The sequence below is a fragment of the Cetorhinus maximus genome, chromosome 12 (assembly GCF_964194155.1).
Source record: "Cetorhinus maximus chromosome 12, sCetMax3.hap1.1, whole genome shotgun sequence".
Lineage (NCBI taxonomy): Eukaryota > Metazoa > Chordata > Chondrichthyes > Lamniformes > Cetorhinidae > Cetorhinus > Cetorhinus maximus.
This window is the reverse complement of record NC_135890.1, coordinates 87245027-87269928: the sequence shown is the minus strand read 5'-3', so window position 1 is coordinate 87269928 and position 24902 is coordinate 87245027. Positions and strand designations below refer to the sequence as shown.

The following is a 24902-nucleotide window of genomic DNA, read 5'->3' as shown; positions in this document are numbered from 1 at the left end:
TTCAAGTGCTCAGACATTAAGCTCTGCAATTCCCTCTCTAAACCTCTTCCCCTCTCTACTTCATTTTCTTCCTTTAAGACACTCCTTAAAACCTATCTCTGTGACCAAGCTTTTGGTCATCTAACCTAATATCTTCCTATGTGGCATCATGTCATATTTTGTTTTTTTAATGCTCCTGTGAAGTGCCTTGGGACATTTTATTGCAATAAAGGCACTACACACAGACAAGTTGATGAGCTGAGGCAGGGCAGGGGCGGAATTGGACTATGTTACTGAACTGGAGATTGGTGATGTGAATATGTGGGTTGAAACTTAATTCAAGGTCAAATATGAAACCAAGGTTGCGAACCATCTGGTTCAACCTCAGACAGGGAGAGGGTTGGCGATGATAGCAAGGGAACAGAGTCTGTGACAGTGAGCAAAGTCAATGCCTTCAGTCTCCCATGGGAGGAAATTTCAGCTCATCCAGTATTGGCTGTGACATAAGCAGTCAGATAATTTGGTAACGGTGGAGGAGTCGAGTGGGGTGGTGATGTGGTAGAGCTGGATGTCGTCAATATACATATGAAAACTAACATGGTGCTTTAAGATGATGTTGCCAAGGTTTAGCATGTAGATGTAAAATAAGAGGGCGCCAAGGATAGATCCTTAGGGACACGTGAGATAATGATGCGGGAGTGGGAACAGAAAGCATTTCAGAGGACTCTCTGGGTATGACTGGATAGATCGGAATGGGACCAGGTGAGTGCAGTCCCATCCAGTTAGGCCATGAGGGGTGTTGGGAGGATAGTGTGGTCAACTGTGTCAGAGGTTGCAGACAAGTCTTGAATGATGAGAAGGGAAAGTTTATCTTTGTCACAGCCACAGAGGATGTCAATTGTGACTTTGCAAGGAACCATTTCAGTACTGTGGCAAGGGCAGAAACCTGATTGGAGGGATTCAAATATCAAGCTCCAGGAAAGGTGGGCACAGATTTGGGAGATGACAACGTGTTCAAGGATGTTGGAGAAGAAAGGGAGGTTGGAGATGGGGTGGTAGTTTGCAAGGGCAAAGGGATCAAGAGTTGTTTTTTTGAGGAGAGAGGTTAAACAGCAGATTTGAAAGAGAAGGGCATAGTATCCGAGGAGATGGAACTTGTTAACATTATCAGCTGACAAGGGAACCAGAATGGAAGTTGGGTGGTCGGCAGTTCGGTGTGAATAGGGTTGAGGGAGCAGAAGGTCTGTCTCTTGGACGTAATGGTGGAATTTTCCCTTTTTGAAACCAAGTGCGATGGCAGACAGGTTTAGTGGTGCACGGGTTTCACAGCATGTTTCCTGTTGGTCGGAGTGGTGGGAAATCGTGCCCAGTTTTGTGCTCAGAAGCTCATTAATTATACATAGGCGAGTAGCTTTCTGAATCACATGTTGGATCGGGGACAGATTCATCCATCTCACCATTACCTAATGGGGTTGAAGGTCTGGGCACCATATTTAAGCACCACCCGAACACACACATTCGCCCTCTCCAGTCCAGCTGTCTTTCAGGAGGCCTGTAGAGATGTCTGCACAGCAGGAGAAGAAGGCCACCCCAAGATTTAGCCACAACTCCCTCAAGGCATAAGTAAGAGGAGTATGCCAACACCGGGATGTGCTTTATCCGAGGGATGGTTCCAGGAAGCATATCGGACTCACCTCTCTGGCCTGGGAGGCAATAGCAAATCAGATCATCGCAGCTGACAACCGCCTCTGCAACGCCATCCAGTGCGGGAAGAAGGTGAATGATCTTATCCGCTCTGCCAGGGTAAGTCAACCTTCAGCCCGCCCCAATCTTACACTCTCATCATGGCATCATGCATTCAAAGGGTTACACTCTTCAGGGATCGCACACAACATTAGCGGGGACAAGTATCGCCACTGTCTCACAGATACTTTCACATCACTACCATGTCATCTACCATGCTGCACAAACTCCATCCTCACCCCTTTCTGGGGAAGGCTCACCACACAGGAGGCTTGCATGTTTCCCAGCCTCTGCTCCATCCCTTCTCATCACATTCCTTCCTTTTGTCTACATGCATTCCAAGCTAGACCACAACAGAAGGGAGAGATCCCAGCTGGGAGGAGGGATGGCCAACATCACAGAGTTGGGCAGGAAGAGATCACTCCTGTGGGGAAGGCAAGATTGGCTTCTCCCAGCAATCTAGTACAGATGAGACCTCCATGAGTTCATCACCTCCTGACACTCACAGTGAGTGACATGCAATCTTGTATTCTGCCTGCTCATAAACTAATCCTCCCTTCTCTCTCTTACAGGCACCTGCAAGTCCAGGCAGGAGAGTAGGGCCTACATAAGCCCCAGCCACCTCAGGCGAAGATGCTCAGGAGCCATCCAGTGAACAGCCATCACGTCGTTCACCTGCACCCTCCACCAGCGCAGAGACGCAAAACTCGGTGGGTCATGCTTCTAGATCAGGCTCAGGGTCACTTTCTGGGGAACACCTCATAGATACGTCTTCACAGCAGTCAGAGGCAGTGACATCCCAGGTCTCTGGAACTTGGAGGACTGCAGGAGATCAGGCACCCATTGAGTCCGAGTCAGATGATGAACCTCTGCGAGCGGCCACTGAGACAATACCGGAGATGCAAAGACAGGCAGTGCGGAACATCAGACAGATATTTATTTATTTTTTTATTCACAGGTTGTGGGCCTCGCTGGCTAGGCCAACATTTACTGCCCATCCCTAATTGTCCTTTAGAAGGTGGTGGCGAGCTGCCTTCTTGAATCGCTGCAGTCCATGTGATGTAGGTATACCCACAGTGCTGTTAGGAAGGGAGTTCCAGGATTTTGACCCATCGACAGTGAAGGAATGGCAAAATAGTTCCAAGCCAGGATGGTGAGTGGCTTGGAGGGGAACTTTCAGCTTGTGTTGTTCTATGTGTCTGCTGTCTTGGTCCTTCTAGATGTAGTGGTCATAGGTTTTGGAAGGTGCTGTCTAAGGGCCATTGTTGAGTGCCTCCTGTGCACTTTGTAGATGGTACACACTGCTGCCACTGTGCTTCGGTGGTGGAGGAAGTGAATGTTTGTGGAAGGGGTGACAAACAAGCGGACTGCTTTGTCCTGGATGATGTCAAGCTTCTTGAATGTTGTTGGAGCTGCACTCATCCAGGTAAGTGCAGATTATTCCATCACATTCATGATTTGTGCCTTGTAGATGGTGGGCAGGCTTTGGGGAGTTGGGAGGTGAGTTACTTGCCACACAATTCCTAGCCTCTGACCTGCTCTTGTAGCCACATTATTTACATGGTTAGTCCAATTTAGTTTCTGGTCAATGGTAACCCCCAGGGTTTTGATAGTTGGGGATTCAGCATTGGTATTGCCATTGAATGTCAAGGGGCGATGGTTAGACTCTGTCTTGTTGGAGATGGCATTGCCTGGCACTTGTGTGGCATGAATGTTACTTGCCACTTGTCAGCCCAAGCCTGGATATTGTCCATGTCTTGCTGCATTTGGACATGGACTGCTTCAGTATCTGAGGAGTCACGAATGGTGCTGAACATTGTGCAATCATCAGCAAACATCCCCACCTCCGACCTTATGATTGGAGGAAGCTCATTGATGAAGCAGCTGAAGATGGTTGGGCTGAGGACACTACCCTGAGGAACTCCTGCAGTGATGTCCTGGAACTGAGATGATTGACCTCAAACAACCACAAACATCTTCCTTTGTGCTAGATATGGCTCTAACCAGTGGCGAGTTTTCCCCCTGATTCCCATTGACTCCAGTTTTGCTCGGGCTCCTTGATGCCACACTTGGTCAAATGCTGCCTTGATGTCAAGGACAGTCACACTCACCTCACCTCTGGAGTTCAGCTCTTTTGCCTATGTTTGAACCAAGGCTGTAATGAGGTCAGGAGCTGAGTGGCCCTGGCAGAACCCAAACTGAGTATTAGTGAGCAGGTTATTGCTAAGCAAGTGTCGCTTGATAGTACTGTTGATGACCCCTTCCATCACTTTACTGATGATCGATACTAGACTGATGGGGCAGAAATTGGCTGGGTTGGATCTGTCCTGCTTTTTGTGTATAGGACACACCTGGGCAATTTTCCACATTGCCGGATGGATGCCAGTGTTATAGCTGCACTGGGGCAGTTTGACTAGGGGCATGGCAAGTTCTGGAGCACAAATCTTCGGTACTATTGCCGGAATATTGTCAGGCCCCATAGCCTTTGCAGTATCCAGTGCCTTCAGCCATTTCTTAATATTACGTGGAGTGAATCGAATTGGCTGAAGACTGGGATCTGTGATGCTGGGGACTTTGGGAGGAGGCCGAGATGGATCGTCCACTTGGCACTTCTGGCTGAAGATTGTTGCAAATGCTTCAGCCTTATCTTTCTCACTGATGTGTGGGCTCCCACATCATTGAGGATGGGGATATTTGTGGAGCCTCCTCCTCCAGTGAATTGTTTGATTGTCTACCACTATTCACGACCAGGTGTGGCAGGACTGCAGAGCTTAGATCTGACGTGTTGGTTGTGGGATCACTTAGCTCTGTTTATCATTGGCTGCAACGCTGTTTGACACACAAGTAGTCCTGTGTTATAGCTTCACCAGGTTGATACCTCATTTTTAGGAATGCCTGGTGCTGCTCCTGGCATGCCCTTCTGCATTCTTCATTGAACCAGGGTTGATCCACTGGCTTGGTGGTAATGGTAGAGTGGGAGATATGCCGGGCCATGAGGTTGCAGATTGTGGCTGAGTACAGTTCTGCTGCTGCTGTTGGCCCACAGCACCTCATGGTTGCCCAGTCTTGAGTTGCTAGATCTGTTGGAAACCTATCCCATTTAGCACGGTGATAGTGCCACACAACACGATGGAGGGTATCCTCCATGTGAAGATGGGATTTCTGGTGGAATTTTCCATGCCCACTAGTGTCGGGCTTCATGGTGTGTGTGAGTGGATAATATGGTGGGAAGTCCAAAAATTGGTTTCATGACGTCATAAAACCAGTTTGCAATCATCCGCTCCGCCCGTCAATGGCGGGCCATGTTTCCTGCCACTGCACGTCGGGAACTTCATTCTAACACATCTGCATTTCATTTTAAGCCTAGGTGTCCGAAATCATCCCCCGGCACTGGATCATCCAGGAACATCAGCAGTTCACAACTGTACATAAGTGACGTGCATCTGGCGAGTGGCACTTCGCTCGGGACTTCGAGGTTTGTTTGCCTATCTTGCTTCGGGCAGCACTTGCAGTCATCAGCGCCAGGCTTTGCAAGCAGCACCACATCACTTTTAGGGAGGCTCACAGACTGGTCTGTACCTACCAGACCAGCCATAAGGCGGGGGTGGCATTTCAATGGCTGCAGGGCTAGGGCTTGCTTGGAGAAGTGGGGGGGAAATGGCCTCAGGCAGGGGAAGATGTTGCAGGGCGAGGCCTGTACTTGGGAAGGGGGGTATCCCAGGGTGTGTGTGGGAGCACTTGTTGATCTGTGCAAGTGGCCTCAAGAGGGTGAGGGCTGAGAAGGCAGTCTCCAGAGGAGATGAGGCCAGATGGACATGTGAGGGTATGTGTGAGAGAGTAAGTGGTGATGTCCCTTGAGCTGGCAGTGAGTGAGATGCCAGTGAATTTGTTGTGGCCTTGTGAGTGTGTGAGTTTAGAGTGATGAAATGGTTGCCTTACCCCAGCGGCACGGATGAGATCATTCATCCTCCTTCTGCACTGGATGGTGAACCTCTTCTGTGCAGCGTTGACACTGATCACCACTGTCACCACCTTCCAAGCCAGAGTGGTGAGACTTATGGGCCTCCTGCGGCCACAACAGTGGTAGAGGACATCGCAGCAGGTTCCAACTGTGCCCAGAAGGCATTCCAGGGATGTGTCACTGAATCGTGGGGCTGCAGTCTTCTTGCTTTCAGGGCCATGTCTTCTGTGCAGGAGACCTGGGCTGGAAGCGCTGAGAGGTGAGTGTGCGGCTGCACTTTAAATATGGCGTCCGGCGTGAGGTAGCGGCGAGGTGACGGTGAGGCGATGGCGTGGCGGACAAATTGGAGGCCACACACCAGCAAAATGCATGTTTAATGAGGCAGGATTGGGATGATACGGCACGAAAACCTGCATTTGTGGCCAGCAGGTAAAATGTCCTTTTTTCCACCTGCTACTACACTTAGTGCAAATCTGGGACGATTCCGCCCTTCGTCTCCACAAGGACTACGCGGTGGTCACTTCTACCGATACTGTCATGAGCAGATGCATCCGTGGCAGGTAGGTTGGTGAGGATGAGGTCAAGTCTGCTTTTCCCCTCTTGTTGGTTCCTTCATCACCTGCCGCACACCCAGTCTAGCAGTTATGTCCTTTAGGACTTGACCAGCTCGGTCTGTGGTGGTGCTATCGAGCCACTCTTGGTGATGGATGTTGAAGTCTCCCACCCTAAGTACATTTTGCGGCCCTGCCACCTGGCTAGCTTCATCAAGCGTGAACCTCACGTAATGATGAGCCTTACTGTAGAGGGCATCTGTCATGTCCTTGATGCATTTATGTGTGGCGGCCTGTGAGATGCCACACAGGTCCTTTGTGGATCCCTGGAATGAGCCACAGGCAAAGAAATTGAGAGCGGCAGTGACTTCCAGGGCCACAGATAGGGGATGTCTTCCCACTCCATGGGGCATTGGACCCTCCCGCAGAATGTGGCAGGTGTGACCCACCATATCTCTGAGCAAGCACAGACAAGCGCTGCATTGTGTCTCGCTCATCTGCAGATAGGAGAGCCTTCGGCGATAGACTCTTGGTCGAGCGCGTCACCTCCGTGGTATGGGTCTAACCTCCTCATCGCCTGGTTCTTGCTGGGGCTCCCAGGACCCTGGACCTCAGACGGGGCCTTCTCACAAAGCTGCGCTCGATATCACTGGGCCCTTCTTCTCCTCCTCCATTCCATGAGCATCATCAAGAAGGCAGCATTGAGCCCTGACTTCATTTTTGTTTGCTCCTTCTCTCTGTGGAATGAAAGATATACCAGATTAATGAATCACGGGGAAAGATGGTGAAGCTCCCACTCAAAAACAACATGGCTCAAACTGCATCTGTGCTACTAGTCTTGTTGCTGATACAACTTTGTCGCTGAGGTGCAAACACGCAAAGCAAGGTGAACAAGATGCCAACCCTCACACTTAACATCTGAATCCCACAGAGGCTGCAAAGGTTTGGAGCCATTACTGACATGTGCCACATTATCAAACACTCTCCTCCAATATGACATATGACATACCGATTACACTTAACTTGCACATGAGGTCGATCTGGATGCTCTTTGGGCCCTTATCCATCCCAATTGGAGAAAGCACATTAGAAGTTTTCATTGATGATATGGCATTAACGCAGCACCCTTAACGGTTGCCTGCATTCCCATTTTTCACATTCCTGTGTGTTAATACTGAAATGGAGCGACTGTATTGTGAAGACCATGACTCCTGCAGTCTCTTGCTATAGAGCTAGAAATTGCAATGTCTCCAATGGAACCTTCTCAAGGAGATCTTCCAGTTTTCTCTCATCTCTGACTACATTTCAATGTATTGAGTGCAAGCAGATGAAATGGGGCCCCTCCCACACTGACTCTGATCCCTCCTGTCTAGATTCTTTTCTAGTTTCTATTTCTGCTTGTGCCATTAAATCGAATTTACTTGATGGTGGTGCTCAGATTTTATGTCAAAACCAGCTTTGACCCTTGTCCATGCCTGTATTTGTCCCTCCAATCTTCCTGGAACCCCAAGGTGTGCAGGTAGAGATGCCTCCCATTATTCTCCAGCCTCCCCCAATAATCCTGGATCCAATAGCCATTGTTGTGGATATTCCAACCCTCCCACCTAAACCCATAACTATTGATGACCTCGTGCTCACTGTGGACTTCACCCCTCCCCATCCCGAGGCTGTGTACACAGTCACATACAGATGCAACCTCCTCCCTGCAAGGAAAGTTTCACATACCCGCCTCTGTTTTATGTTTTCCCCCTTTACAGTCTGCAGATGCCTCCCCTCACTCTGTTTATCCTATCTGCAACCCAGTATCAGGCCAGCGCCATTAAGACCATGACATGCCCTGCACACCAAGCTGTGCCTTTTCCCAATTGAGCACACAGCCATTGCCCCTCCCTGGAGCAGGACTATGACTTACATGCCATACATTGCCCTGTAGCATGGCCCACAAAGCCCCAGGACTAACTTCACTCTGGCACCCTGCACTTGGCTGCAGACCAGAAACAATGACTGTCTTTCTTTTTGATCTCCCATTCCTTCTTGTCTGCTGACAACACAGTATGCCTCCTCCCCCACCCTCTTCCATGAGTCTCTGTGCAACCTCTCCCTCATATGATCTCTTTTCCCCTCCCCCACCTCCATGAGTCTTTGTGCAAGCCTTATCCCCTACTGTGTCTGCGTTCCTGTCTTTCATGTTGGGCACCAGCTTCCCCACCATCAGTCTCCCCTCTGCCTGCCATTGTTTCTCCTCTGCAGACTGGATGGGAAAATTCCGCCTTGATGAATTTGGAAAGGGCATGAGGAGTGATAGGAGAGAAATTGGAGAAAGATGCAAGTTTGAGCTAGGACAGCAAGGAGCCTTGGAGGAAGGATCCTGGAGGGCTATTGGGAGGAGGGAAGCGGCAAAGGCAACTGATCTGATGTTTCAGTCTTAATGACAAAGACGTCCATGAGCTCCTTGCACTTCTTATGGAGGCGAGGTTGGAAGAGCCAGGGGAGAGGAATTTAAGAGGTCAGCTTTCAGTGGAGAGTGCGGGGGTGAAATTGGTCTATGTCAGCAGCAGGAAATGGGCTCGCAGAGAATCAGCAGCTGATTTTTCACCTCGCCAGTTTTTATTTTCCATTAAATTGTAAAATATTGCCAAGCATTTTAATTTCAAACAAAGTAAAAGCAACAGCGAGAGTAGGAAACCAGTCTCTATGAAGGGTTTGAATTATCGTTCTGTGAACTTCAGTGGGTAGAAGATTTGGTGCAGTAAAAAAATTGACTGCCAATTTGCTATTTGCTTTTATGCGCTGCTGGAATAGACCACCTTAACCATGCCCCCACCAACCTTCCTTCCACCACTCAATGGAATAACTCCAACTTCTTAAAGTTGTTATATAAAAGTGTAGATTTTTCCAGTATGTTAATCTGAACTGGACATTAAAGATCATTCAAAATAGATTGAGGTAATTTTCTACTAATGAACTGCTGATGCAGAGTATAATGTAGCCATTACACAGCCTGGAGCAAAGTAGAAAATAAGATGGGCAGCACAGTGGATATTCTGTGCAATCATCTTTTCCTGATGTTCCAGTACTCTCCTAGCCTGTACTTCTCTGTTCCTACGCTTGCAATATGAACTGGCTTACGAATAATGCACTTTGTTTAATTTTATTTTTATTGGGCTCGTTGAACAAGTTTTCCCTTATTTTTGCTTTCAATCCTATTGTTCATCCATTTGACCCAATACCGGCAGCTGAGATAGTCAGTCTATGGTCAGAGGTACGTATTAAGGAGAATTTTACAGGATGTTGGAAAGGGAAGGGTTTAGGGTGGGAATTCCAGAGTGTGGCTGCCAATGGTGGGTCAAAAGAAAGGGATCACCAAGGGGCAAATGTCAGAGGAGCTAACCTCTTGGAGGAGGTTACCATGATATAGAGGGGCAGGTCAAGGGCGGAATTCAAGCACATGGCTAAGTTGTTTAAATTTGCAGCACTCGGTGAAAGGAAGCCAACGTAGGTTAGCAAGGACAAGCTAATAGACAAGTGGGATGAGGTCCTGGGTTACATACAGACATCAGGGATTGGGATGAGCTGAAGTTTATGGAGGGTGAAGGACGAGAAGCTAAGAGACCATTCCACACAAGTTTACCATCACTTTTCCCATGATGAAGTGATGATGCTTTCTGTTGAACATATCAGGAGAGCATGAAAAACATCCCAGTTTGGATGCTTATAAATAACATTCAATGCTTTCTGTAAAGATCTTTCCAGGATGAAATAATAAAGCAGGACCATATTGCTTAGATAATGTTTTTCAACATATGGTTAGGGAAGCCATGTAATTCGATGTCAAGGTTAACAATTTAGATGAAAAAAGTGGAAAGTGGGATTAGGCTGGGAGGCTCCTTTTTTGGCTGATATAGATACGATGGCCCTAGTGGCCTACTTCTGTGCTGTAAACTTTCTATGATTCTAGTTGATGAAGTATGTAGGTTAGCTCATTTGCTCTTCTATAGTAAAGGCACTGTAAAAGCTCAAGTAATTGTTACTGCATCAAACCTGCTATCTTCACATTACAGATTTAACAATCACCTGAATGAGCATGGGGCCTTATCTTGAATGTCAGTACCTCCCATAATCAGTAAGCCTAGAATATAAATTCCGGGGTATGACACAATGTATGCTGCAAAGACACAAGTGAAAGAAATAGCTATTTAATGTATAGAATATTTATGTACCTACATATTTCTCTAATTCTGCTTAATGATAGCCAGCATTTACAGAAGATCACTCTTAAATTTATTTGAAAAGGTGCAAAGAATTGACAGAGTCAAGGATCAACGCTCCTCTTAAGATATTATTTCGAAGTGTAAAGAAGCAGGTGTAGAATACCAGACAGTTTTAAACGAGAGAATAATAAAAATGTGTTCCTCTGACAGTTGTCTAACCTTCTAAATATTTGCATTTCAGTCTTAACCCTATTGTTTTTGTTAGTCACTAGCCCAGAGCTGTGCGCAAAAGAAGCTTTTGAACAGTTACTGTGTAACCGTTGCTCAGAGCCGTGGTTCTCCTTTCAATCAGTACTTTGAGCCTGAGGATAAGGTTAAGTCAGGTATTTTCCACTAATCTTGCCCATCATGCTAATACTGTACTTCTTTTGATGTATAAACTGAATTGTGCCCTAGGTTACAACACGGGTTACTGTACACATAAATTTATATTATTTCATTTAAAAGATTACAAGAAAATGCATCAAGCTTGTGCACCGTAAATATAATGATATCTGTCTTTAATTATTTCATGTGATTGCTTTTTTTTGTTTTCAGAAATGTTTTATAATTAGCTAATTAAAACAGAATATGTTTAAGCAGCGTACGTTCAGCCACTGACCTTGAATAAGAAACTTACAGGGGGTAAAACAAAACGCCAGCAGTTTAACGAGTAAACAGCCTTTTTATAAATGTTATAAAACATTTTAGCACTGCCTTTTACTTGCAATAAGGTACAATACCAACATTTTTTAAAATTAAAGATTCATATTGGGTGTCATTGTTCTATAAACACTCCTACGCACTGTGAATAATGTAGGGCTTGCAGATTTGAGTTATACTGCCAGCTCCACATTGTTTCTCTGAAAAAACTCAACTCAGCAGGAATCCTATTGTCCCATCAGATCTCCATTAACATCAAGCAGATCCAAAGTTAAGTTTTCAAGCTCCCTAGCAATCAAATGTCTTTATTAACTTGGTTTTGCACCCCAATTGTGCTATGCATAAGCTAGGAATTCCTCTGTGTTGTGGCAACATAAATACATTAGTAGATAAGGTCATCACGACCTGAAACGTTAAATCTGTTTCTCTACATGAACAGCTGAGGATTTCCAGCAGTTGTTGTTTTTACTTCAGATTTCCAGTATTTTGCTTTTGCATGAATACATTAGTAATGGTTCCTCTGGTCTGCACAGTGACAAAATAAACAATTTTTAAAAGAACATATTTCTGAATTCACAAATAAACTGGATTTTTAAGATGCCCTCACACAGTTTGATCAGTGAAATTCTTACCACCATATTTATAGCATTATAACTAAAGCTACTTCAACATCAGCAACTAGCCCATTTTTAGTGCTTATCCTTGCCGCAGGACAAACCTGTAGAAGATAATTTACATTTCTCCATCATGTCTTTATTTTTCATCAATTTTCTCCTCTCCTGTCCTTCACCTACATACATTTGTTGGGAATTTCCTTGGGGGTTCTGCAAGGAACTTTGGTGGAAACCTCGGGCAAACAGAGTGAATGAGGTTTCCACCAACCTTTCCTTATTGATACAAAGGTCAGTCAAGAGAGCCCCCAATCAGGAGAGCACCCTGTTGACACTTTGCTAGAGTCTGGTTCCATGGCTATCAGATACTCTGTTGATTCACCCAACTGGCTGTTGTTCATGCACAAACCTCCATAATGAGCATCAGCAGCAGGAACGATTATCCATGACGATGTTGAAAGATGGCAATTGAGCACTTTTGATGACAAATGATGACTGTTTCTGCCAAATTACACCTTTTGATAGTAAATGATGTCAGACAACATTTCTGAATGTTTTGCATACCGGGGAGGCAGTGGCATAGTCACTGGACTAGTGACCCAGGGTAATGCTCTAGGGACCCGGGTTTGAATCCCACCATGGCCAGACGGTGAAATATGAATTCACTAAAAATCTGAAATGATGGCCATGAAACCGTTGCCGATTTGCCATAAAAACTCATTTGGTTCTCTAATGCCATTTAGGGAAGGAAATCTGCTGTCCTTACCTGGTTTGGCCTACACATGATTCCAGACCCACAGCAATGTGGCTGACTCTTAGACCCCTAAATGAGTAAAAAAAAAAAATTACTGCAAAATGATGTTGAAAATTTCTGGCAGGGAAGGGTTGCAGTCTGGCCAGCCTCACCTATTGCAAATACTTTATCAGAAGGAATCGCTTGATAGCAGTCAGGATTAACCCAGCTTCTCCATCCTTCACCAAGAGGCGCTCTTTCAATTGCTGACACTCCTTCCACCACCCCATCTTAGGCCTGCTCACTCAACACAGACTCGGGGGCAAAAAGTCTGGGACCTTCTTGACCTATAAAGTTCAGATATTAGACATAATCATTGAGCCACGTGGAGCCTGCATTTCATTTTAATACGTATAACATAGAAATAAAGTAGAATAAGTGATCATGAAAACAAATCTACTTGTCAAAAATAAACTTCACATTTGATAAGTCTTTGGAATAGATCAGGTTAGTAAGAATGCCATTATATACATAGGGCAGGATTTTAGTTCCTGTGGGTGGGTGCGCACCCAACCCGATCGGGTGTAAAATTGCGCGAGATGACGTCGGGCAAGGGTCCCAATGTCATCGCGCATTCGCGCGATATTTCACTTGGCGGGCATGCGCAAAAGTCGGAAGCGCGCCCGCCAACAATTAAGCAGGCAATTAAGCCCATTAACGGCGAAACTGTCTCCAATTTTTTACGGCCCGTCCAACCTTACGGTTAGCGGATGGGCGAATCGGCCAGGCAGCCTTTACATCTTTCATCAAACCTCATCCAAGGGAGGGATGAAATCTCCGTTAAGAAACAAATTAAAAATAAATATGTGGGGACAGTATCATTTGTAGGTCTGCAGCTCCCTGAGGCAGCTGTCTGCCTTCAGGAAAGTCTCTCGCAGCGCTCACCCACACCCACGGTGATGTCATCGCCCACCCTCTTCCCGCCCTGGCAGCGCTGAGTTTTTCAGCACGCGTTTCGCGCTGGGTGGCCGTTAATTAGCCAGCCAATGTGAAATCGCAGTCGGGGGCTGATTGCGGACAGAAGTCCATTTCCCATCCACTCACTGGCCCGCCGATCGCGCATGCCCACCAAGGGTAAAATTCAGGCCGTAACTTATATAACGTGCAACAGAATTACATTATAGGGCTCAAAAAGCTGTTAGACATGTACGATTTATTAATGCTATAAACTTAAGGTGGTAATGTCAGTGATTTCTATTTCTACATCTACAACAGTTACAAATGCAAATATTAATGGTTTAAAGCCAATAACTGTTAAAACTTCTGAATACTACCGATTATAAAATAGCCAATGTCTTGTTACATTTTTCAGTCTCCACATATCACCCTCAGGCGAATGGACATCCCACTCTCAGGCCCCGATCAGCACCCGTGCAACAAGCTGGGAGGCGGGTGAGCTAATAAAATGCCGGGATGTCATATGGTGATAGCTCTCTGATCCAGTCACACTGCTGGAGAAGTTTCCCAGCAGCGGAAATAGCAGCAGCTCAGCTGCCCACTAACTGTAGGCAAGCAGCCAATTTGAATAATTAAAAAGTGACATTTAAGGGTCACTTTCCCAGGCCGCCGGCAAGCCTACAGCGGAGCAGCCCTCCTCCGCATGGGGAAGACATCAGCTGCATGGAGGCAGCCTCCTAGTCGCTTCCCATGGAGGGTGTGGGGTGGGGCACTGGAGTCAGGCCCAAGGAGGGGGCCGCCAGTGACAAATGCCAACCCCTCGGTCCTCATGCCCGATCGTCGAGGCTTGCCTGCTTGGCCATGGCAACAAAAACAACTTTCTGCCACCTTGCAAATGTGCCTCAAAATGGAGTTCAACATGTACCAGTGTAAAATCATGAGATTCGGAAGAAGAAATGGAAATGTAAAGTACATGCTAAATGATAATCTGCCTGAAGCAACAGAACAGGAAAGAGATCTGTGGAAGAGTTCATTAGAACTGTTCAGATGGTATTTATGTAATGTTTTGCATAACATTAGGACATCCCAAAGCACTTTACACTTAAGTTACTTTTGAAATGTACGTAATATAGGAAAGGCGACAGCCAATTTGCACATAGCAAACTCACACAAAAGAACAAGCTGATAATGAACATATTTTTTTAAGTTGTCGATTGAAAGAGAAATATTGGCTAAGGAAATAGTACCCTGAGATCTTTTACGTCCTAATGAGAGAGCAGGCAGAACCTTGCTTTAATGTCTCATCCAAAAAGCAGCACCACTGATAGTGCAGCACTCCATCAATACTGCACTGAAAATTAAGGGCATGCTATTGACCTTGTTGAGGCTGTATTTAGAGTATTTGGTTCATTTTGGTTTATTACAGTCAATGCAGAATTATTACAGAATAAAGGAGATGGCTACAAGAAAAAAAGATTCTCAAGGAGCTTGACAGGATAGACACTGAAAGGCTGTTTCCCCTAGCTGGGGGATCTAGAACATGGGGGCACAGCCTCAGGATAAGGAACCAATCATTTAGCACTGAAATGAGGAGAAATTTCTTCACTCAAAGAGGTGGGAATCTTTGGAATTCTCCACCCCAGAAGGTTGTGGATACCCCAGCATTGAATATATTTAAGGCAGAGAGTCAGATACTTTGGTATCTCGGGGAAATCAAAGGCTACAGGGGAGTGGGCAGAAAAATGGAGTTGAAGCCCAAGACCAGCTATAATCTTATTGAATGGCAGAGCAGGCTACTGTTCCTGTTTCTGATGTTCTTATGTACAAGGTTGACTCCTGAGTTTAGGTGGAATGAAGTATGAGGAAATATGGGCTACATTGGAAATATGTGGGAGGACTTCATACAGAGACCTTCAAGATCATCAATAATAGAATTTGGATGGAATTTTTCCAAGTTAGTCCCTGGCTGAACGGCGGAGACATTTGTGGGTTGGGAACCTGATTTGTGAAGGAGCAGGCTTCAACTGATTCACATCTCATCTGGGTCCCCAGCCAATCAGGGAGGGCAGGTGGGATGTTACGCTGGATATGTCAAAGGAAGGATTTCTAATTAGAGGGACAATGACATGGGTTGCAATAACTCACCAACACTTGGAATTTTGAAGCTGCAGCTATGGAGAGGAGACCTGGAAAGGCTTATCCCCAAAACCTTCATTCTTGCCTGGAAGTCCTGCTGTGGGATCTAAGGAGCTGCAGTGCGGTGAACTTTCCAAAAGACAGGAGGACTCTCCAACCAAGCAAGCATGGATGGAAGTGGCTGAGGAAGTCAGCAGCAGGAGTGTTGTCCCTCCAATCTGCAGACAGTGCACAAAGAGGATCCAGGACCTCAGGAGGACATTGCAGGGGAGTCGCATAAACTTTCAGATGCCAAGCCCCACATTGACTTTTCCCAGAATCCTCCTAGACAGCACTCCTCAGAACAACACACCTTGCAGCTCCAATCATTCCTCTTTCTGCAGGCGCCTTACATCCCCATCTGAGCAGCCAACACTCACACACCCCCAGTCCATTGCCTTCATAAATCCACACCTCACAGTCACCCTCTACAAATGGAATGCTTTCCTCCTCTCCATAAAAGCTACAAACACCAACACCTCTTTGCTTTCTCTTCTTGTAGAAAGGTGAGTGGGGAGGTGGGGGTTGGAGTGGAAGTGATGGCCCTCCAGTGACAGGCCCCTTATTGGCTGGTGGCAATGCATGCCCATTTGCTCCACTGGGAAGGTGGTCTCGTTTCAGAAGGCAGGAGATGTCAGCAGGAATGTGTTGCGAGAGCCTGAGCCTCCTGAGGCACTGGTGCTCGGACATGTCAAGAGAGCTGATCCTCTGCCTGTAGAGCGCATGTTGGGGATCTCACCTCCACCCAGCTGGATCTTAGTGTCCATCCTCTCTACGCTGTGGAGAGACATGTGGCTGGTGAGAAGGCAGCTGCTGATGTTGGTGTTGCTTCTTCATTGCAGAAGTGGAAGGTGGAGCTACACAACAGCTGTACAACTGCTGCCATGTCGTATTGAAGGCTGGCAGCAGGGAATGCAGCTGAAGTTGAATGAAGTGCTAGACAGATTAAGTGCTTTCCAAGAAGTTTGCAGTCACCTGTCAAGCAGTGATAGCACTTGCTCAGAAAAAGAATGCTATGAACAGTAAACTCTCACTTGGGCATGGCTGGAGCTCTACAACATAACTATTCATGGGGCATTCCTAACTTGTCAGTTGCACTGAAGTAACTCTTCCCACTGTGCATTCGCCTCGGTGAGCTGCTGAAAGGATGGGAAACAGGTGCATTGGTTGTTAAATTGAGAAGAGGGTTAAAATTGTACTTAATGAACTATTTGATTATTTTAACAACTTACCAGGCAGCTGCACATGTGTTTCCCACTCGCCACCAATTCTCCCGGTGAAACTTGGAAGAGGGTAGGATGATCCCAACCTGACATCACTTTTGGAAGATTTAACTCCATGCATATACTGAAACCTGCTTCCCTCGCCTGGGAAAATTCCAGCGTTTGGATCCAGGAACGTTTTTTCTACCATTAGGTGTGATTAAATGTCTACTGTTAGAAGTGATTCTGCAATTGTGCCGCACTTGCTGAACAATCCTGAGTGTGCTAATAGCTACACTAACCACCAATTTAAGATGATCAGTTGAGCTCGTAACGTGGCTAGACGTGACATGCATCCACACACAGGGACCAGTTCTCTGCAAACAAAAGGAATATGTACAAGCCTTGCACCCTTTTTTGAATTATCAGAGAGCTTGGGGAACCTATAGTTCCCATTGCTTTCTCCATGGCAATGCCTCGGCCAATCAGAGCCAACTCACCAACCAATCAGCGCCGTTTTCTCCTGTAGTATAAATTGTTGTAATTGTTTGAAATTTGGCATTCTTGTGTTTGCCCTGATGAGTTCCAGACAAAAAGCTTTGTCAACATGACTCTTTTTTCAGCACTACTAAAGTTTTTTTTTCTCTCTTTAATACGGCTAGATTAGACTATCTCGGGGAAATCAAAGGCTACAGGGGAGCAGGCAGAAAAATGGAGTTGAAGCCCAAGACCAGCTATAATCTTACTGAATGGCAGAGCAGGCTACTGTTCCTGTTTCTGATGTTCTTATGTACAAGGTTAACTCCTGAGTTTAGGTGGAATGAAGTATGAGGAAATATGGGCTACATTGGAAATATGTGGGAGGACTTCATACAGAGACCTTCAAGATCATCAATAATAGAATTTGAATTTGAATAGAATAGAATAATACAACGATAATGGATACCAAAGGAAAATATGAAATTTAGGCAAAGTTTTTTTTTGTAAGAGGGCAACCAAATTATGGCTAATGGAGGCAGTGTAAATATGAAACTTTTGGTCCCCAAATCACAATAAGGAAACTGATGGGGGCTTTATTAGGGTCAGCTGGATAGACTAAATATCTCCTCCCCAAAACACAGGGGGCAGAATGTAGGCAATTGCCCTATGTCACCTCTTTTCCTCCATTGAATGGGCAGCAGCAAATCCTCCCAAGATCAGGGACCTTGGGGGCAGAAGTTCTGCCTGCCAAGAGCTGCTGGCCAATCAGAGGCCAGAAGCCCTTCAATGTTTGATGTCACCACTGGAGAGGTGGTGGCTTCTGTCAATGCTACACCCACCTGAGTCCCAGGATTGCAGAAAAGACCCAGGCAAAGGTGAGCAATAGCAGTAGGGGTGTGAGTCATGGTGGAGGGGAGTGGAGGGGGATCAACAGCAAGGGCAGGGAATGGTTCTCAACAGGGACCCTCCTTCCCAACGCCAGGTCCATCAATCAGGCGCTGTGTGCCTTTGAACGAGGGGGTCCCCTCTGCCCCACCAGCATTTCGGCCCCCCGCCCCCACCACCACCACCCCCAACCCTGACTCCTCCCCAGCCCCTCATCCAGCCCAGAAGCTCACAAGCAACCTTGATAGGGTTTGTTTTCCTGCATGTTGAGTCCCTGCCCACCACTGGTGAATACCTGTGGTACTGGGTGAGGCCCTTAAGTGGCAATTAGTGGCAGGGCAGGCTGTCTGTGTGCATTCCTGCTCAGGATTTAATCAGGGCAGAGGTGGGAAGGCAGCGGGATTCCCACCTAACACACTCTTGTCCGATTAAATGCCCCCTGTCATTGGGGAAGGCATCAAATTCAGCCCAAGTTGATCTGAGATCAGAACAATTTCACTTGTTCAAACTACATTTGACTCTTACAGGCTCCAGAGCTATGACAGCAACATCCCAAATGGCTTTGCCACCAACCTTGTCAGTAACAGAGCTGCCAAGAAAATACGTCGCTAGTAAGCTAAGGAACAACAGTGTGATTCTGTATGAACATTCCAACCAAGCCAACACAAAGGACTAATAGATGAGATGTCTGCACTAGGCAGCTCTAGACAAAGACAGAGCTACTCCTCATTTCCAACATTGTGCTAATGGTTCCACAGTTATCTGCTCAAATATACAATGGGTTTTAACGAGGGTCTTGAAAGTATATTGTTAGCTGAATGGCGCAACCTTGAAACCACCCTGTCACGTGACTGAGACTTGAGCTGTTTGAATTGCTGTAATTATAGAGCTTTTAGATTCAGTTGCGGTTTAACCTCAGCAGAGAAAACCAAACTCCATGCTAGCAGCCTGCCTCTGACCTCCATCTCTCTCAAAATTAGATCTCGTGAAAGAATCCTGTATTTCGCCAACTGAGTGAACTGATTCCCAGAATACAAGACTACGTTGCTGCATCTTCAACCACCTCAACTGAATTCCTAGGATAAAGACCAGGAATTCTGCTAGACAAAGCCAACTGAAAGAAGCTTCATTGGACATTAACTTACTGGGCTTTACTCACATGAATTAATGCCAGTACCTATTTGATTGATTTTAGTAACTCGCAATTTATAACTGTTTTCCCTTTCTTTCTCTCACTTTCTTCTTTGTATGCTCATGAGTGTGAATGTGTGTTGCAATCCATCCCTTGGGTTTTGAATGTGTTAATAAATCCTAGTTTTGCTTTAACTTAAATAATTTACTGTGAGGTCTTTTTTTAAACATTGGACCTCATAAACCAAGGTTTGGGAAACATGCCATAGCCTATTTCAACAAGGGAAAGAATACTAAGGGAAATAAATTAAATTAAAAATTTAAACTATTACTGTTATGGGTAAAAGAGGGGAACAATAATAATAATTCAACCCACCTTGCCCTTTTGTCCATAACAATTTACACTGAATATTTGTGGTACTCAGTGCTATCCTGTTGTATATTCTATTTAGGCCCAAAAGTACAGAACATATTTTCGATTTTTTTTCCCCTTCACTCCTATTTGGTCAACCATTGTTTCATACTAGAGGGCAGGAGCCAGGAGTCGTTTTCAACTTAAGAACATAAAAATAGGAGTAGTAGTGGACCATTCAACTCCCAAAGTCCACCATTCAATACGATCCTCACAAATTTTCTCCATTTTCTTGCCTGCTCCCCATATTTCTTGATTTCCTGAGAGATCAAAAATCTATTGTTCTCAATTTTAAAAATATTCGATACAGTGCCATGAGCCTCTGGGGTAGACAATTCCAAAGATTTACAACTCTGTGAGAGAAGAAATTTCTCTTCAACTCAGTCCTAAATGATTGACTGCTTATCCTGAGGCTGTGCCTCCCAGGGTTCTAAATTCTCCAACCAGGAGAAGCAACTGTCAAGTCCCCTTAGAATCGTGTATGTTTCAATGAGATCACCTCTCTCTCTTCTAAACTCCAAAGTTTATAGACCCAATTTACTCACCTTTTGTCATAAGACAATGCTCTCATCCCAGGAACCAATGTCGTAATGAGCTCTGGAATTGAGTATCCCAGTGGACCCCAAACTGAGTGTTAGCGAGCAGATTGTTGCTAACTAAGTGCTGCTTGATAGCACCATCGACGATACCTTCCTTCATTTTGCTGATGATTGAGAGTCAGCTGATGGGCTGGTAATTGAACGGATTGGATTTGTCCTGCTTTTAGCGGATATGACATACCTGGACAATTTTCCCCATTGTTGGGTAGATGCCTGGCCAATTTAGACTGTTCAATAGTTTATTGAAAAAGAAATTCATCTTAGTTACTGAAATCAGTGGCAGAGAACAAAGTACCTCCACTAATGCAGTCAGATGCATGAAATCCTAGGTTTACTTTAGGTATAGTTAATGGGCATTCAGCAGACATTTAATCAGGAGTCAGGGGTCTTTCCATGTTATAAAAATTGTAATCAATTCACTCCTAATTTTGTGTCTAATTAAACTGCTTGCCTAGCATTACTGAAGCAATTTTTGACCCATTTCAAAATGTCACTATGGTTGAAAGATGCTGAGATTTAGTGACAACATGCCATGCATATCAAAAGTACAGCCTGAAATCCTGTGATATAAATCTTTTCAAGGCTTTGTAATGGTTGGTATTAGAAACCAGATTCATCATTGTTGGTACAGAGGATAAAAAAAAAGACCACAATGCCATTAATGGCTCAAAACAGCCTGAGTCTGCATTTCTCAAGAACTTTTCGTGGACAGCCATGATTCCCGTGACCAGTACGTTGCTCTAAAAAAGTGATGGGAGCCTCTGATTCCAATTGTTACAGTGGCAGGAAGTTACTGAGAAGAATTTCCACCTGAGCCCAGGATATTAGGAATAGTAGCACATATAGAATGATAAATCAATGTTTCCAATGGGGAGCTGCATTTGAAGAGAGCACAGAAGACTAGAACACTGTAGGCTCAAATTATAGACCTTCACTCCCATCAAGTGTAGCTGTCCACAGGGAGCGATGGGTTTGAACTAACATCCCCTTGTTTTCTCACAAGAGGCTGAAATCCAGCTCCAACAATATCTGCACACCCAGAGCTTTAACTTCTGTTTCTTTTTACTGATGTTATGTATTTGCCCTTTTCCTTCTGTTTTTACCCGTGATGTCCCATAGGCAGAGGTGCCACAAAATAGGGTCCAGATAAATTGAAAGCATTATGTCTGTTGAACACCACAGGTGAGCTGGAGAAATGTGCAAATGGCCTCTGGGCTGCATCATGATGCATGCCAGTGTGCTAAACTGTGATCTCGGCAACACTAATGGTTCAAGTCTAGCCAGGTACTGATGGAAAATGTTCCGTATGAGCAATCTGATACAAATTTTTGAAGTACAGAAACTTCTAGATGAAGGTTGCACTTCTAAAACTTTTATAGGCTGGAGCACACTCACATTCCAACCGTTGACATTTATTTGTTCACAAACAGGAATCTCTAGCAAACAAACCAGATGTTTATCTATTCCATCTCTCTTTAAGGTCCGTCATAGCTGCGGCTGCAGTTGGAGGATTTATTTTTGATCATATATTTTGAGAAAAAGAAGGGACTGGATGAAAAACGGAGCACTATTAAGTCACAAAATGATGTGGGTCTGTTTTCATTGCGAACTCCATTAAAATCCTTTTCTCTTTCTTACTTCTAAGTGGACCTTGGAAGGCCATCTAATGAGACACCTATAAAAGCTTCTAAGTGTACACAATCACACCATCAGCTCCTGTCCCGTTGAAAGCTAGCTACATTCCTACAGACGCCAATTTACAACAAATTGTCAACAACTTTGTGTTCATTACAGGCTGTGTTTTTATTACACTGTGGATTGGTTCCTATGGCAAGAAGTAAGGCGGCTCATTTGTTTGTCTTGAACTCATGGAATAAAGCTGTTTTAAAGTATTTTCTGACTCACAGCCAAAAGCAGTTAAATGATGACATTTGCACCCGACTTCACGGACGCTGATGTCTTCCAGTGTCTGATAGGGCATATGCTATTTAAAGCTCTGTCTTAGGGGAGCCACATGTTTAAAATCCTTCTGGAATATTTTGTGTTAAAAAAATCATAGTTCCTAAAGACAGCTTGAAGGAAAGTGTCTCATATAATTCAGAAACTGTACAATAAAAGTACATATGCAATAGTACATAAATACTCGTCAAAGGGCATGAGGCCTCCTCCACTAGAGGGCATAGCTGGAGATTTAAGTCCTGTGATTGGAATTGTAGTACCGTAGCAGTTATAATCCAAGAGCTACTGCAAATATTTTTCTTTTTCTATTAACTGACTGATTACTTTGTGCTATGAAAGGCACATTCAATCAGACCTTTTATTGTGTTTACTAACTTAACGTGTAAAATTTCATTCTGTGACGGACAGGAAACACAGCTATAGAAAACAGGTTAGAATGAAACATTTAACTTGCTGACTGGTGGAACCAAAGAGCTGCACGGAACAACATGGAACAAACATAGGATACTTCAATAACATAAGACTGTAGTTAACAATGATTATAAAGTACATTGTGCAGCTAGCCAGTAATGTACGATTCTTTTCTAATATTCCCACCCCCCACCACCCCAAGGTTTAACCCATCTCCGTTCACCCTCCCCCACTTTAAGTTCCTTGCAGAATGCACCCCTAGGCAACAAGCCACAGGAGGCTGCTTGCATCACCACTGCCCCAGGGACCCAATCACAATCAGGAATTTGCTGTGCAAAGACACGTCCACACATCTGACCACTCCACAACACACAGCAAATGCAAAGTTAAACAAAACAAATTGCTGTTTTCAACAAAAGAGCTGTATAAAGGGGAAAAATTTCTGTATTGCTTTTCATAGCTTCACATTTTCATGTCTTGCCTGTGGGGAGACTACAACAAAGAATAACACTGGAGAAAATTGGACATAACGTACCTTTAAGCAAATCTTTTTCACGTTTTGATTCATTTCACAATCAGTGCCAGGAAAAAAAAAATATTTTCCTAGTTTTGTAGTCAGGGTTAGACACTGCCAGGTCCAATATAACATGGGTTAAATACAATATAAATCTTTCTCTACACCACTTAACCTAGGTGCTTTAAAGCAACTGCTGAACAACACAGAGGGTTGGAGGAGGTTAGAGACCTAGGGATGAAGAGATCCAGAAATACCAGGATGAAAACTTCAAGTTATTTTTCTATTCATTCATGGGGTGTGGGCATCAATGCCTAGCCCAGCATTTATTGCCCATTTATTGCCCTTGAAAAGGTGGTGGTGGCTGCCTTCTTGAACTGCTGCAGCCCCTGTGGTGTAGGTACACCTAAGGTCCATGGAACCCTCACCGGAAGTCTAGAGCTTAACTGGTTCCAGCAGCCATTGACCTTCTGCGTGCTACTTCTTGCAGTTGCAGCAGCGCCCACTATTGAGCTCTGGCGCTGCCGGGACTGCAAGAGCTGCCAGCCAATCTGATTGGCCGGCAGATCTCGAAGGCAGGACTTCCTCTTACTGTGGGGTGGATGTCCAACTCTTTGCTTGTTTAGTGTGGCCTGAGCATGTTATGGCTGCAGGCTAGGCCAGGCTTATTTACAGCATGATGGATACTGGCCGACTTTCCTTCCTTCCTTCCTTCCGGTGTGGGGGGTGGTGGGGGGGGGGGGGCAAGCGATCCACCCCCACCCCAATAAAATCCAGCCTAATGTGGGTTTCTGAAGCATTTGGGCCAAGGGAGGGACTGGGGCAGGCAATGTTATGGGGGGCAAAATAAGTGGCCCTTGTGATGGAGAGATAATGGGGTTGGAAGCTCAGCTTTGATCAAATAAGACACTGATTGTAAACAGTTTACCTCAATGTAGTATAATATCTGTGGTGGCAGTGGGTTAAAACAATGACTTCAATCTTCCCAACATTTAACTGGAACAAATAATGGCTTACCCACACCTGGATGTCCGACAAGCAGTCTGGCAACAGAGAGGCAGTGCAGGGGTCGAGAGCTGGAAGTCGGCAGTGTTTACCAGTTGCCAGAGGGACCAACATGCAGAAAAGAGTTGCCAGAAGCCCCTTCCAAGCTCCGAATGTTGTACAGTCACTGCAAGCAGGATAACATATTAGAAGTAAAAAACACAAAGTAATGTATGCAAAGTGTCTCCCAAGCATCTTAGCTGAGAGCAGCTGAGAGATCCTTTAAACATTGCTGGAGATGGCTACCTCCTAACTTGTCTCACTCATGGTTTGTGGATGGGTTGAGGATGGCAACAACGCAGCTAGAGATGAAAACAGGTCTTAACTTGGTCATTTGACCCTAATTCACATATATTAGTAAGACCCTTGCCTGTTTTTGATAGGAGTTCTGGTTGCCAAATTCGAACTGGTGGGCCTTTAATGATGAGTCTGTGTGTCAATCCCTCATGTGATGTTGGTCCCACTATGATATGTTTTCAATTGTAAACAGGGCAAATGGGAGATAAAAAAATATCACCCACAGAGATTATGGCTGTTTGTCCTTGAATTAGGTCCAAACAGTAAATGTTAACTCTTTTATGTCTCTGACCTTGCAGTGATGGGCTATTATTTAATTCTTGACATGAAAAAGTCAAATATAGT

The 24902-nt window shown here is 45.1% G+C and overlaps 1 long non-coding RNA gene across 1 annotated transcript in view; it reads right to left on the bottom strand.

Annotated features, from left to right (window-relative positions):
• Positions 1–24902, bottom strand: part of LOC144687114 (uncharacterized) — a 281605-nt gene that overhangs the window by 119657 nt on the left and 137046 nt on the right. Inside the window, exon 2 of the long non-coding RNA XR_013578066.1 lies at positions 24234–24387. This is a non-coding gene — a long non-coding RNA (uncharacterized LOC144687114). The remainder of the gene's footprint in view (positions 1–24233; positions 24388–24902) is intronic.